The sequence below is a fragment of the Kogia breviceps genome, chromosome 8, assembly GCF_026419965.1.
Source record: "Kogia breviceps isolate mKogBre1 chromosome 8, mKogBre1 haplotype 1, whole genome shotgun sequence".
In the NCBI taxonomy this organism is placed as follows: Eukaryota; Metazoa; Chordata; class Mammalia; order Artiodactyla; family Physeteridae; genus Kogia; species Kogia breviceps.
Window position 1 is genome coordinate 46,591,169 of NC_081317.1, and position 12,250 is coordinate 46,603,418.

Consider the following 12,250-nt stretch of genomic DNA (forward strand, 5'->3'; position numbering starts at 1 on the left):
TATCCAAAAAAAAAAAAGTTAATAAGACCTATGTCAAAGAGAGTATTCTCTATATTTTCTTCTAGATGTTTTATGGTTTCAGGTCTTACATTTAAGTCTTTAATCCATTTTGAATTCATTTTTCTGCATGCTGTGAGAGAGTAGTCCAGTTTGATTGTTTTGCATGTAGCTGTCCAGTTTTCCCAGCACCATTTATTGAAGAGGCTGTCTTTTCCCCATTGTATATAGTAGCCTCCTTTGTCATAGATTAATTGCCCATATAAGTGTGGGTTCATTTCTGGGCTCTCTATTCTGTTCCATTAATCTATGTGTTTGTTTTTGTGCCAAAACCATTCTGTTTTGGTTACTGTAGCTTTGTAGTATAGTGTGAAATCAGGGATGGTGCTACCTTCAGCTTTGTTCTTTCTCAAGACTGTTTTGGCTATTTGTAGTCTTTTGTCATTCCATACAAATTTTAGAATTATTTGTTCTAGTTCTGTGAAAAATGCCATTGGTATATTTTGATAGGGACTGCATTGACTATATAGATTCCCTTGGGTAGGATGGTCATTTTAACAATATTAATTCTTCCAATCTATGAACATTGTATATCTTTCCATTGTAGGCATCCTCTTCAATTTCTTTCATCAGTGTTTTGTAGTTTTCCAAGTATAGACCTTTCACCTCCTTAGATTTATTCCTAGTTATTGTATTTTTTGATGTGATTATAAATGAGATTGTTTTCTTAATTTCTCTTTCTGATAGTTGTCAGTGTACAGAAATGCAACATTTCATCACTTCAAATATATCATGCTACTCCCTTCTGGCCTCCAGAGGTTCTGCTGAATAGTCACCTGATAGCCTTATGAGATTTTTTCTTGTATGTAACTTGTTGCTTTTCCCTCGCTACTTTTACTATTCTCTTTTTATCTTTAAGTTTTGCCATATTAATTACAATGTATCTTGGTGTGGAGCCCTTTTGGTTGATCCTGTTTGGGGCTCTCTATGATTCCTATATCTGGTGTCTGTTTCCTTTCTCAGTTTAGGGAAGTTTTCAGTTATTATGTCTTCAAATAATTTCTCTGTCCTTTTCTCTTTCTCTTCTCCTTCTGGGACCCCTGAAACATGAACATTAGTACACTTGATGTTGCCCCAGTTTTCTTTTAAACTGTCCTCATTTCTTTTTATTCTCTTCTTTTTTTTCTGTTCTATTTCAGTGATTTCTACTCTGTCTTCCATCTCATTAATCCATTCTTCTATATTGCCTAATTTACTGTAGATTCCTTCTAGTTTATTTTGTAATTTCAGTGTTTATATTCTTCAGTGCTGTTTGGTTCTTCTTTGTATCTTCTAACTCTGTGTTAAAGTTCTCACTGTGTTCATTCTCCTCCTGAGTTCTCTGAGCATCTTTACAGCCATTACCTTGAACTCTTCATGAGGTACATTGCCTAGCTCCACTTCACTTAGTTCTTCTTCCGGGGTTTTATCTTGTTCCTTTATTTGGAATATATTCCTGTCATCTTATTTTGACTAATTTGTTGTTTTTGTTTCTATATTTGGTGGGTTGATTATGTTTCCCAACCTTGGAGAAGTGGCCTTTTATAGGAGATGTCCTGTGCATCTCAGCAGCTTGCTCTCCTCTGGTCACCAGAGCTATATACTCCAGTATGTGTCCCCTATTTAGGCTACATGGGTCTTTCTGTTGTGGCCAGCTGAATACTGTTGGTGGTCTGGTAGGTATGACTGCCCCGCCCAGTCTGGTTGGCTGACAGACCCTGTCTGTGCAGATGCTGTTGACTGCTGGTGGGTAGGTCTGGGTCACAAGGCTGCTGGCTGCAGGGCCCCAGGGGGCCCCTGGGCTAATTCTGGTGCACTGGTAGGCAAAGCCAGATTCTAGAGTGGGTGGTTGTGGGGAAGGGGGATCCTGGATATAGTAGCAGGCTGCTGGTTAGTGGGGAGTTCCTGACATAGCTGGCTCTGGGGGTTGGGGTATCTCAAACCTGGTGTTGGCCTGCTGGTAAGTAAGGCTGGATTCCAGGATAGCTGGCTGAGGAGTCCAAGGTGTCTCAGAGCTGGTATGGACCTGCTAGTAGGTGAGACCAAATCCTGGGGTAGTCCCAGAGGTGATAGTTGTCTACTGATGGGAAAGTCTGGGGCAGGTGGTCCCAGAGCTAGTGCTGGTTCACTTGTGTGTGTGTCTAGGTACCCAGGTCTCTGGTTGAAGGGCCTTGGGGGTCCTGGTGCTGGTACCTACCCACTGGTGTGTGATGCCAGGTCCTTGTACTAGGGATATAATGTACATGTACAACATGGTAAATATAAGTTTATAAGTAACACTTTTGTGCATTATATATGAACATTTTTAAGAGAGTGAATCCTAAGAGTGCTCATCAGAAGAAAATTATTTTTCTTTACTTTTGTATCTATATAAGATGATGGATATTCACGAATTATTGTGATAATCATTTCATGATCTGTGAAAGTCAAATCATTATGCTGTATACCTTAAACTTATACAATGCTGTATGTCAGTTAGAGCTCAATAAAATGGGAAGAAATAAAAAGAAAAAGTATTTAATTTCATTCTTAAATAATCACAATTACTTACTAACCGGATGTGTGTACCTGTTGGTCACTACACAACCTCTGAAACCTTAGAATATGATTGGATGCTGTCACTCTCATTTCCTGTTCCGAATTGATTCTCTAATGGACTTGCTTTTTATCACATCAACTCCTGAAAACTGAGCTTCAGAAAAATAAGACGTCATCAAAAGGAATGAAACAAGGTACAGTGTTGAGACTGAATTACCATTAGCTTATAGATTTTGCAGTATTCCAAAGGTGTCATATTGTAATTCCTTTGAAAAATTTTAAAAATAATCTATGACATCTTTGGAAGTTATCATGGTGCCCTGGGATGCAGTTTGAGGACTGTGGAGCTAAACTGTTTTCCAAATTAGGCATACTATATTCTAGAGTCAACTACATCAAATGTTGGGCAACGAAATCTAAGACAACTTGGACTGCAAACTCAATTGTAAGTCTTGATTAGGTGAAACTATCTGTATTTTAAAAAGGTATCTTTCTTTTTGAGAACAGATACTTGTGCCACATATTCATTTATATATTTTAAAATTGAATAGACTTTTTTTCCCTGAAAATAAAGCTTAGTGCAAACAAATTTTATTCAATGAAGAAAAGCAAACAAAAAAGAACATAAATAATCTCCGATCTCATCATTCAGGAAAAAAGGAGCATCAATAGTTGTATTTATGTATGTATATCCACACTTTTTACCTAATTATAGATGAATAGACATATACAGTTTTCATTACCTGTTGTTACAAAAATAGTTTTATGCCACTTTATAGACTGCTATTTTCACTTAATCACATAAACCATATATTTTAGGTATGTTTCTGTTTGTGTGTGTGTGTATTTATATACACATACACAAGTCTGAATATATTGTGTGTATATATATATATATATATATAGACTTGTATATACATATGTGTATGTATGTATATATACAATGTATATCTATATAGGTATATATAGATTGGATGTGTATATATGCATATATATACATTAAATTTTTTAATAAATGCATGGTATTCCACTTTTTGACTATACTGTTTTATTTAATCATATTTAATTGTTGGACATTAGATTATTTTGAATTTTTCCCAGTACAACTTACTATGTAATAAAGTCATTGTAAACAAGCAATTGTCTGATTATTTCCCTAGGAAGCATTTTTAAAGTCAGCCTACTTTAAGGCATACATATATTAGAAATTCTTTATATATTGCCAATTTTCTTCCAGAAAGTTTTTATTAAATTTGTTAGCAGGTGGCCCCAATAATATTTATTAATAACTCAATCTTTCCTCACTTCTTTGGAATGTTACTTTTACCATATTATATAGAGTTTATGTTCATTCAGTTAAGTCTTTGAATTTTGTATTATGTTCCATGAATCTCTTTGTCTATGGTGGCTTCAGTACTATGATCATTTAATTATTTTTCCTTCATAACATATTTCACTATATAATAATGTAGGTCCAATTACTTCCCCAACTCATTTTATTAATATGTTCTTGACTAATCTCATCTTTTCTCATGGATTTGTTCTGTAAAATTACTTTCCTCACTACCTTTATCCCTCATTAAAATGCCTTTAGGATTTTAGTTTCAATTGAATAGCATTTATGGATTAATTTTGGAAGAGACAGCTGTACAAAATGGAGTGCTTTTTTCATGGAAAGCTCTTATGTGTTTCCACTTTCTTTCTTTGATGTTCCTTATACATTTAAAAAAATTATATATCCTGTTAAATTTAATAAAACATTCATATTTTTGTATTTATTTTGAAGATATTTTTTCAAATATATTTTAAAGCATATCTATTTGGTTAAAATTAATAGGTGGAAAAACCTGTTTAAAAACTTTTAAACAAGTCATCTTGCTAAACTGATGTTTTGGTATTTATACCTCTTATTTATTATCGTAATGCATACTAAGTAATAAAACTAGTGCCAGGATTCCTTGTCTTATTCTGGAATGCATCTGGTGTTTTGTTATTAAAAATTCTTCCGTGATTGCTTTTAGATAAATACTTCTCAATTTAATTAAAGTTTCTATTTGTTATTAAAGTTTTCATATTTTATTATTTCTATGAAAGGATATTGAGCTTTTTCAAATGTTTTGGGAATATCAATAAAGATTATATTTATCTCTTTGCCTTTTTAATATGAAGAGTTACTAATGTAATAGGTCTTTTAAGAGGAACTGTCTTCATCTTTCTAGGATTAATCCTATTAATCATTTTGTTATTCTTTTAGTATATTGCTGGATTACACTTGTTAATTTTCAATTAAGAGTTTTGCATATGTAATCCCAAATGAGATTAGTCTTTTATTGGCTTTGTGATTTATCATGATCAAATTTTGGTCCCTGACTTTATATAACCTTTATAAAATGAATTAAGAAATCTATATCTCTTTATGCTAGAGCAAGAGTTGGCAAGTTATAACCTACAGGGCAACATCTGCCTACCATCAGCTTTTGTAAATGAAGTTATATTGAAACACATTCATACTCATTGGATCACATGTTGTCTATCTAGGCCTGCTTTCATCCTATGGCAGCAGAGTTGAGTAATTGCAACAGAGACTTCATGGTCCTCAAAGCCACTATAATTTATTATCTGACCTTTTACAGAAAAAGCTTGCCTCACCCTGCTCTAATATAATTAAAATTGGCCAGGACTTCTCCATCCTTTGTAAGTTTTACAGGACTCATCAGAAAAATTAACTGGGCCTTTACATAATTGTATTGTGAGAGGATAGCTTTTTGAGTGTTCTTTCTTTTTTGTAATGTTTATTTCATTTGCATTTTAACTGGAATTTCCTGATATTTTAATAATTCAATTTTTTCATGGCCAACAATTTTCCAGATTTTATACTAATTAGTAAAGATTGAATGTATTCTACTAAAGCTTCAAATTTTTTTAATATTTTGCTTCTTCCTTTTTGAATGATACATGTTTAAATATTCCTCCTTTATTTTTGACAAATATTATGGAGATTGTCTATTTATTGTCCTTTTAAAGAACCAGTTTTATTATTTATCAAGTCTACTTTTGTCTATTTTATCTGTTTAATCTATTTATATAATTGTTACTTTATTAACTCTTAAATTTTTTTTTTTTTTTGGAGTAAAATTGCTTTACAATGTTGTGTTCGTTTCTGCTGTACCATGAAGTGAATCAGCTATATGTATACCTATATCTCCTCCCTCTTGGACCTCCCTTCCACCCCCACCATCCCACCCATCTGAGTGGTCACAGAACACTGAGCTGTGCTCCCCATGCTATATAGCAGTTTCCTACTAGCTATCTATTTTACACATGGTAGTGTATTTATGTCAAACTTAATCTCCCAATTTGTCCCACCCTCCCCTTCCCCTGCTGTGTCCACATATCTGCTCTATATCTACATCTCTATTTCTGCCCTACAGATAGGTTCACCTGTACCATTTTTTTAGATTCCACATATATACATTAGTATATGATATTTGTTTTTCCCTTTCTGGCTTACTTCACTCTGTATGACAGATGCTAGGTCCATTCACATCTCTACAAATGACCCAATTTAAGTCCTTTTTATCACTAATATTCCATTCTATATATATGTACCACATTTTCTTTATCCATTCATCTATCTTTGGACATTTATGTTGTTTCCATGTCCTGGATATTATAAATAGCCAGGGGTACATGTGTCCTTTTGAATTATGGTTTTCTCAGGGTATATGCCCAGTAGTGGAATTGCTGGGTCATATAGTAGTTCTGTTTTCAGTTTTTTAAGGAACCTCCATACTGTTCTCCATAGTGGCTGTATCAATTTATATTCCCACCAACAGTGCTAGAGGGTTCCCTTTTCTCCACACCCTCTCTAGCATTTATTATTTGTAGATTTTTTGATGATGGCCATTCTGACTGCTGTGAGGTGATACCTCATTGTAGTTTTGATATGCATTTCTCTAATAATTACTGATGTTGAGCATCTTTTCATGTGCCTCTTGGCCATCTATATGTCTTCTTTGGTGAAATATCTATTTAGGTCTTCCACCCAATTTTTAATTGGGTTGTTTGTTTTTTTGATATTGAGCTGCATGAGCTGTTTGTATATTTTGGAGAATAATCCTTTGTCTGTTGCTTCCTTTGGCAAATATTTTCTTCCATTCTGAGGGTTGTCTTTTCATCTTGTTTACAGTTTCTTTTGCTGTGCAAAAGCTCTTAAGTTTCATTAGGTCCTGTTTGTTTATTTTTGTTTTTATTTTCAGTACTCTAGGAGGTGGGTCAAAAAAGATCTTGCTGTGGTTTATGTCAGAGTGTGTTTCTCCTATGTTTTCCTCTAAGAGTTTTATAGTGTCCAGTCTTACACATAGGTCTTTAATCCATTTGGAGTTTGTTTTTGTGTATGGTGTTAGGGAGTGTTCTAATTTCATTCTTTTACATGTAGCTGTCCAGTTTTCCCTGCACCACTTATTGAAGAGGCTGTCTTTTCTCCATTGTATGTTCTTAACTCCTTTGTCATAAATTAGGTAACCATATGTGTGTGGGTTTATCTCTGGGCTTTCTTATCCTATACCATTGATTTATATTTCTGTTTTTGTGCCAATACCATACTGTCTTGATTACTGCAGCTTTGTAGTATAGTTTGAATTTGGGGCACCAGATTCCTCCAGCTCCGTTTTTCTTTGTCAATATTGCTTTGGCTATTCAGGGTCTTTTGTGTTTCCATACAAATTGTAAAATTTTTTGTTCTAGTTCTGTGAAGAATGCCATTGGTAGTTTGAAGGGATTGCATTGAATATGTAGATTGCTTTGGGTAGTATAGTCATTTGCACAATATTGATTCTTCCAATCCAAGAACATGGTATATTTCTCCATCTATTTATGTCATCTTGGATTTCTTTCATCAGTCTTTTATAGTTTTCTGAGTACAAGTCTTTTGCCTCCTTAGGTAGGTTTATTCCTAGGTATTTTATTCTTTCTGTTGCGATGGTAAATAATTCATTCTTAAATACATTTTAAAGTATTTCATTTTCATTATTTTTGTATTTCTTAAGTATAATAAATGCTTAGTTGAGGCATTAAATTTTTTCTTATTTAAACAATGCATTTAAGGTTTTATATATATATTTTTCGAGTACCACTTTGACCAAATCCCATTTTCATTATGGTTAACTTTTTTGGGAGTTGTAAATTTTTTTTGATATTATCATCCACAGAGGAATTAGTTAATAATTTTAAAAATATTACTAATTTTTTATTCTTGTGTTACTAATAATTTTAAATTTTACTGTATTAGAATTTTTTATTTTTAGGCCTAATGTAATTATTTTGTAAATATAAATATATATATATATATATATGGAACACAGTGTATAATCATTTTTTAGGGTTCAAACTTCAATATGTAGTATATACTAAATCAAGCTTGTTAGATACTGTGTATCCCAATTTATGTTTTGAATAATTGATGTTTGTCTTAAAACTGTGTGTTAAACTCCCCTTAAAATTTTTAATTTTATCTTTTTCTAGGTAGCTTCTAAATAGTTTTAAACTTTTTATGTTTCTGCCATGTGCATAAAGGTCCATGGCTTATATTTGTATTATAGTTTATAGGTTTTACAGTAAAATATAAATATCTTAGTTGTGAGTTCTGTTTTCTGATATTAGTATTGCTCACTCTTTACTTTGCATTTGCCTAACACATATTTCCACATCTCTACTGTTACTCTTTTCAAAATACTATTTTGTTTGAGGCATGGTTCTTGCTAGTATCAAATAGCTAAAATTTTCTTTTGATCATAAACTGAATTTATTTGTCTTTAAAAAGGGAAATTTAAGCTAGTCACCTGTATTGTGATAACTGATATTTTTATCTCATTCCTCTTATCTAATTTAATGTTATTTATTATTATGACTTCTTAGGATTTTCTTCTTTTAATGTCCTAACCTTTTCTATGATGGCCAAGTTTTCTTGGTCTTTCATGGCCTCCCACCCCTATCTTGCCAGCCCCATGACTTGGAGATTTTACATTCTAATTCTATTCTGTATGCCATTACCTTTTAAAAGTTTAAATATTTATTTGCATATTCCTTTATCAATTTCAAGAAAGAAAATATATCAGTGGATTCTCCTTTGGTAAGATGAATACTTTAGCAAGCTAATACCTTCCCATCTTCCCATGTATCACTGAAATAACCCAAAGGTTTTGTTCTTTTTTCTTTTTTACATATACATCTACATCAGGAATTAAGTCTTTACATGAACGTTAGGCTCAAACACCAGATTATTAATTGTTTGTACAGGCTTCATGGATTTAAATAATATGTGTTGAGTGTTGCCATGTACGAGGCAGTAAGAATTTCTAATTATTATTGGTTTTGTTTTCTCATCATTGTGTGTGGTATTTTCCCTTTCTTGAAACTTGCTTTCATTGACTGTTTGATTGGAATACCTTTCCAAATGGGTTTCATGCATTATTTCATCAGAAGGACACATGAGTAGTACATAGTCTGAATGCTGCAGATCTGAAAATGCCTTCCTTTTCCTCTCTCAAATGAATCACGCTTGTACTGGGTACATATTTCTTTTGTATTCCTTTTACCTCAGAAATCTGCAAACATTGCTTCATTATCTTCTTCAGAGTAGTTGAGAAGATTGGTTTCCATCTAATTCTATTTTATTTTAGGTTAAAAAATACATGTTATAATATACAATATAATATGTATATTTTCCCCTTTTTAGGTGCTTGTAGATTTTTTCCTACATCTTATAAATTTGGAACTTCACCATATCCAGGTAAAGGTCCTTTTGCATTGATTCTTCCAAGTTCTTGGTGACCCTCTTTGACTCTTTCCTCAAATCAGAGAAAGGTTCCCATCTTTTAATTTTCTACTGCATGTTTATTGGAGCTCTTTAATATCATTTCCATGCATTTCATTGTATTCTCATGATTTCTATCTCTTAGTCTAACTTCCCAGTTTTTACTTTATGTTGATCCTTGATCTTATATCTTAATTCATTGATTCTCAACTTTAGAAACTCCAAATCTACCGGTAACTTCCTCTACTGTGACCTCTTTGTAAATATATGTAACATACTTTTATTGTTTTCATTGTTTTTAGATTCCTCCTAGTTAATCACTGCCTGCTATTGATTGTGTGTTTCCCTAGTTTAGTTTAGGTTTTACTATTTAGAGTGTTGATAAAGTTCTCTCCAGCTTCTTGGGTACCTTTGTTTCACTGAGGAACATTTCTTCTTAATGTTCATTTGATCCCTTCTTTTGAACTACTGAGATTCTTCATTTTCTCTGGTGATTTTTCTGTCTACTCATCCTTACAGAACAATATCTAGGTTGTCTTTAGCTATGAAATTGAATCTGTCAAGAATTATTTATTGTCATTTTTTGGTTATAAATCAATGTAGATACTTCATGTTTATTTACATTTATTGCAAACTTTCTTTGACAGACTAGAGGGTCCCAGTAGTTTACAGAGCTGAGAATAGGGATATAGGCAAGAGGAGACATTAGCGGTTGTTGGAGAATCTTCCCCCCACCCCAGGAAAAATTTCTCTTTCAAATCTTGAAAAATTTGCAATTTTAATCCCTTGGCTGAAAATTTTGGCAATTTTGAAATATTCAGTTTTGACTTCCTTAACACAGTTGAGTCGGAAATGCTTATTCCTCCTTGATGCCTGATGGACACATTTTATTTGTAATGTCTCCTTGTTAGCTTGCCAGACAGTTCTCACAAACTGTAGACTCAGTGTTGGCTGTGAGCTTCTCAATGACTCCCATCCCCTACAGGTAATGGCAAGCAGTGGAAACTTCTTGTGTTCCACAGAAACAGTGGGAAGCCAAGGCCCAGACTCCCTCTACTTGTTTCTCACCTGCACCATTTCTTGTCTAATCCCTCAAGAATTAAGGTACATCAGAAAGATCTTTGAAGTCCTTGATAATGCAATAAGGCAAGAAAAGGAAAGAAAGGTGTACATTGGGAAGTAAGACATAAAACTGTCTTTGTTTGCAGATGATGTGATCATCTCTGTGTAGAAAATCAGGAAGAACCAACCAAAAAAGTCCTGGAACTAATCAGTGATTATAGCAAGGCTGTAAGATACCAGGTTAATAAACATAAGTCAATTGCTTTCCTATATACCAACAATGAACAAGTGGAATTTGAATTTGATAACAAAATACCATGTACATTACCCCCCAACCAAATGAAATACTTAGGTGTAAATAAATCTAACAAAATAGATACAAAATCTTTATGAGGAAAACTACAGAACTCTGATGAACAAAATCAAAGAGGAACTAAATATATAGAGAGATAGTCCATGTTCATCGATGGAAGAATCAGTATTGTCAAGATGTCAGTTCTTCCCATTTTGACCTATACATTCAATTCAATCCAAATCCAAATTCTAGAAAGTTATGTTTTGGATATTAATAAATGGATTCTAAAGTCTATATCGAGAGGCAAAAGAACCAGAAGAGCCAACACAATATTGAAGAAAAAGAGCAAAGTTGGAAGACTGACTAGCCAACTTCAAAACATTCTATAAAGCTACAGTGATGAAGACAATGTAGTATTAGCAAAAAAGACAAACAATGGAACAGAATAGTGAGCTCAGAAATACACCCACCTAAATATAGTCAATTTACCTTTGAAAAGGGGGCAAAGGCAATAAATTCGGCAAAGGTAGAATCTTCAACAAATGATGTTGAAATAATTTGATAACCACATGTAAAAAAATGAACCTACACATAGACCTCACATACTTCACCAAAATTAACTCAGAATGGATCACAGTCCTAAAAGTAAAATGCAAAACTATAACACTCATAGGAGATAACAAAGGAGAAGACCCAGATGACTTTGGGTATGGCAATGACTTTTTAGATACAATACCAAAGACATGTTCTATGAAAGAAATAACTGATAAGCTGGACTTCATTAAAATTAAAAACTTCTATTCTGGGAAAGACAAATAATCAAGAGAATTAGAAGACAATCTTTAGATTGGGAAAAAATATATATTTGTAAAAAACACATCTGAAAAAACTGCTACCCAAAATTAAAATTCTTACAACAGTAAGAAATCCACCCAATTAAAAAACGGGCCAAATACCTTAACAGACACCTCCCTCACCAAAGAAGATGTACAGATGGCAAATAATCCTATGAGAAGATGATCCACATCATACAGCATCAGGGAAATGCAAATTAAAACAACACTGAGATACCATTACATATCCATTAGAATGGCCAAAATCTGGAACAGTGATAACACCAAATGTTGGTGAGAATATGGAGCAACAGAAACCCTCATTCACTGATGGCATGAACACAAAATGGTAAAGCTAGTTTGGAAGACAGTTTGGTGGTTTCTTACAATACTAAACATACTCTTACCATACAATGCAGCAATTGTGCTCTTTGGTATTTACCCCAAGGAGTTGAAAACTTATGTTCAAACAAAAACCTGCACAAAGATGTTTACAGCAGCTTTTGTTCATAAGTGCCAAAACTTAAAAGCAACCAGGATGTTTCACTAGGTGGATGGATAAATAAACTGTAGTACATCCATACAATGGAATGTTATTCAGCACTAGAAAAAAAAAAAAAAAAAGAGCTATCAAGCCATGAAAAGAAATGGAGGAGGGGCTTGCCCGGTGGC

The 12,250-nt window shown here is 33.3% G+C and overlaps 1 protein-coding gene across 12 annotated transcripts in view; it reads left to right on the plus strand.

Annotated features, from left to right (window-relative positions):
- LINGO2 (leucine rich repeat and Ig domain containing 2) overlaps positions 1–12,250 on the plus strand; it is a 1,237,500-nt gene that overhangs the window by 855,068 nt on the left and 370,182 nt on the right. For 2 of the 12 annotated variants that reach the window (XM_067041380.1, XM_067041378.1), the window contains exon 6: positions 9,311–9,364. The exons of the other annotated variants lie outside the window; for them this stretch is intronic. The gene's annotated coding sequence lies outside the window, so the exon portion shown is untranslated. The remainder of the gene's footprint in view (positions 1–9,310; positions 9,365–12,250) is intronic. 12 annotated transcript variants of the gene reach the window in all.